This window comes from Lampris incognitus, unplaced genomic scaffold, assembly GCF_029633865.1.
Source record: "Lampris incognitus isolate fLamInc1 unplaced genomic scaffold, fLamInc1.hap2 scaffold_200, whole genome shotgun sequence".
NCBI lineage: Eukaryota > Metazoa > Chordata > Actinopteri > Lampriformes > Lampridae > Lampris > Lampris incognitus.
The window spans coordinates 25,001-27,500 of record NW_026611159.1 but is presented as its reverse complement, the minus strand read 5'-3'; positions in this window follow the sequence as shown (position 1 = coordinate 27,500).

Here is a 2,500-nt window from a genome sequence, read left to right as displayed (position 1 = left end):
CAGTGCATACCTCCACCTCTCCAGGCTCTCCTCACAATGAACTGCACCCTACTGTCGCTACAGATGACAATGTCATCCGCGAACATCATCGTCCATGGAGACTCCTGCCTGATCTTGTCCGTCAACCTGTCCATCACCGTTGCAACCAAGAAAGGGCTCAGAGCCGATCCTTGATGTAATCCCACCTCCACCTTGAACCCATCTGTCATTCCAACCACGCACCTCAGCATTGTCACACTTCCCTCATACATAGCCTGCACCACTCCTACATACTTCTCTGCAACTCTTGACTTCCTCCTACAATATCACACCTCCTCTCTCGGCACCCTGTCGTATGCTTTGTGTAAATCTACAAAGACACAATGCAACTCTTTCTGGCCTTCTCTGTACTTCTCAATCAACCAACCTTTTCTCTCTCTCTCTCTCTCTCTGTCTCTCTCATTTTCTTCATTTATCAGCCCGTCAAAGTAGTCCTTCCACTTCGTAGCACACTCTCCTCGCTTGGCAGCACATTTCCATCTGTATCTTTGATCGCCCTAACTTGTCGCACATCCTCGGCAGCTCGGTCTCTCTGTCTAGCCAATCTGTACAAGTCTTTTTCTCCTTCCTTAGTGTCTAACCTGTCATACAGCTCACCGTACGACTTTTCCTTTACCTTTGCCACCTCTCTCTTTGCTTTACGCTGCATCTCCTTGTACTCCTGTGTACTTTCTTCATCTCTCTGACTATCCCACTTCTTCTTTGCCAACCTTTTCCTCTGTATACTTTGCTCTACTTCCTCCTTCCACCACCACCACCACCACCGCCAAGTCTCCTTGTCTTCCTTCCTCTGTCCCGATGACCCACCAAGTACATTCCTAGCTGTCTTCCTCGCTATTTCTGCAGCGCTTGCCCAGCCATCTGGCAACTCTTCACTACCACTCAGTGCCTGTGTTAACTCCTGCCTGAACTCCACACAACAGTCTTCCTTCTTCAACTTCCACCATTTGATCTTCGGCTGTGTCTTCACTCGCTTCCTCATGTTGGTCTCCAAAGTCATCTTACAGACCACCATCCGATGCTGCCTAGCTACGTTCTCCCCTGTCACCACCTTGCAGTATGCAATCCGTTTTACATCGCGCCTTCTACACAAGATATAGTCCACCTGTGTGCACTTTCCTCCACTCGTATACGTCGTCACCCTGTGCTCCTCCCTCTTCTTGAAATATGTATTCACCTCAGCCATTTCCATCCTTTTCGCAAAATCGAACACCATCTGTCCTTCCACATTTCTCTCCTCGATTCCATACCTTACCATCAACTCCTCATCACCTCTGTTCCCTTCAGCAACGTGTCCATCGAAGTCCGCTCCAATCACCACTCCCTCCTCCTTGGGTACCCTTTCCACCACGTCGTCCAACTCAACTCCAGAATTCTTCTTTTTCGTCCATCTTACACCCGACTTGCGGGGCATATGCGCTGATAACCGTCAGCAATACACCTTCGATTTCCAGCTTCATAATCCTCACTCTGTCTGACACTGTGTTCACCTCCAGCACGCTCTTGACATACTCTTCCTTCAGAATGACCCCTACCCCATTTCTCCTCCCATTCGCACCATGGTAGAAGAGTTTGAACCCACCTGCGATACTCCTGGCCTTACTCCCCTTCCACCTTGTCTCTTGTCACCTTTCTTCTTTCCATCACGTCAGCCTGCTCTCTCCCTTTACTAGCCATAGTGCCAACATTCAAAGTTCCGACTGACTCTCACCTCCACACGCCTACCCTTCCTCCTCTCTAGCTGCCTCTGGACATGCCTTCCCCCTCTCCTTTTCCTTCGCCCAACAGTAGCCTAGTTTCCACCGGCACTCCGCTGGTTAACAGTACCGATGGCGGTCGTCGGTAACCCGGGCCTCGACCGATCCGGTATGGAAATCTTATTTATGATCCGCATATTTGATTTGGCAAAGATTTGACGCCGGATGCCCTTCCTGACGTAACCCTCCCCATTTGTCCTGGCTTGGGACCTGCACTAAGAATGCATTGGCTTGTGCATCCTCAGTGGCTGGGTTGCACGCTTTTCTATGTTTGCCCCTCACTTTTGTGGCGTGAACTATCAATTCTAGTAATACAGGTGTGTTTATGTTAGGTATCACAGACACACGCACACGCACAATATATGTCCAAAAGTATTGAGATAACTGACCATTACACCTACAGGAGCTTTTCTGACATGTCATTCTGAATCCATAGAAACCCATATTCCACGAAGCTCCCGGCGCACAGTTTTTGTGCCGATGTTAATGCCAGGAGAAGTTTGGATCTCTGCAGTTATTGAGTCAACAGAGCGTTGGCGACTTGAGTTGCTGTTGTCCCTAAAGGCTTGCACTTTTCAATAATATGATGATATATGAAGCATAGAGAGTAAACGGGATAGATACCTTTTGAACAGCACCCTGTAGTACAGCACTTTGAAGGTACATATGTCGTCACTTGCTGTAGTGGTTTTTACTGATGGGCG